The sequence below is a fragment of the Myotis brandtii genome, unplaced genomic scaffold (genome assembly GCF_000412655.1).
Source record: "Myotis brandtii unplaced genomic scaffold, ASM41265v1 scaffold1161, whole genome shotgun sequence".
Taxonomy (NCBI): domain Eukaryota; kingdom Metazoa; phylum Chordata; class Mammalia; order Chiroptera; family Vespertilionidae; genus Myotis; species Myotis brandtii.
In genome coordinates this window covers 238,028-239,622 of record NW_005354015.1, presented here as the reverse complement: position 1 = coordinate 239,622, position 1,595 = coordinate 238,028, and positions in this window count along the sequence as shown.

Below are 1,595 nucleotides of genomic sequence, written 5' to 3'. Positions count from 1 at the left end.
AACACATAAAACTCAGTATATGACAGAGGTGGTATCTCAAAAAAAGATGTACATGGGGTAAAGATGTACTTTTAAAATAAATGATCTGGGACAATGTGGGAAAAATACACAAAAAACAATTCTACGTGAACTGTAGATCTAAATGTACATATTGAAACAATAGGACTTGTAGAAAAAAACGTAGAATATCTTCTTGCCTTCGGGGTGGGTAAATACTCAGGAACAGAAAAGCACTGTTCATAAAGATTAGATGACATTAAAATTAATTCATTTCATAAAAAAATACCAGTTAAAACATTGAAGAGACAAGCCACAAAGTTGGAGAATTTAGTCTGGAAGTGAATTCAGGGCTAGTATAGACACCTAAAGAAGCCCCTGGGGAGGCCAGAAACAAGAAAAAGGCAGGTAATTCAATAAAATAGCTTCTTGGAAAGCAAATTTGCATAACCACTTTGGAAAATTGGCATCATCTATGAAAAGTGAACATATGCATTCCATATGACCAGCAATTTCAATACAGGGTACACACCCAAGAGAAATACATACACTGTGCACTATCAGAAATATTAAAATATGCTCATCGCAGCATTATTCATAAAGTCCCAAGCTGAAAATTTAAAATGTCTGCCCATCAACACAAAGTGCTTAAACAAACTGTGGGATATTCAAAACAAGGGAACACAATAAAATGTACTAGCTAGAAATACTCAAAACGATATGCATCCATTTCATAAAAACATTAGGGAAAATTAAGATAGATACAAAAGAACATATACTGTATGGTTCCACTTGTATAGGGGTAAGAAACAAAAACCCCAAGCCATATTGTCAGTCAGAATATTGGTCACCTACGGAGAGTAGGGAAGGGTTTGTCAGTTGAAAGAGGTAAGAAGGGGTATCAGGAATGCTGGTACTACTTTTTCTTGCCTGATTATATGGATGTGTTCATACATTATGGATATGTGATTATATGGATACATGATAATTTAGCTGTTGTACATGTACAAATTAAGTATTTTTCTGCATTTTAGTAAAACCTGTTTTAAATGTTACCACATATACACAAAGTATCATTATACACTTTAGAAAGGACTTTGGCATTACACTAATAAACAGAACATGCGCAGATAGCCCAGCAATTTCACACTCCTGGAATAACTCACCAATACTCCAGAAGACCTGTGACAAAATTTCTTAAAGCAGCATTGCTCGTAACTGAGAAAAGTGAAAATAGTCCAGTAACTAACTGTACATCAGCAAAATAGGTAAATAACTTGTGGTATACTAATAGAATCACAATCTGAAAATGAAAATGAAACTAGGGCTATTGTTATTAATGTGACTCTCAAACCACCACTACCCCTACTAATCTGACCACCATTATATGTAACTTAAATTCTGCAATGGCCTAACAGTTCATACCTTGTCCTTCTATTTAGCCTATCAACCCAGAAGCCACTGTGATCCTTTAAAATTGGACACTTGCCACTCCTCTGTTCAAAGCCCTCCATATTGAGAATGAAGGCAAAGTCCTTCCAGTTAATCCTACAGGATGACCCCATGATCAGGACCCTGATCTGGCTCTGACCTCATCA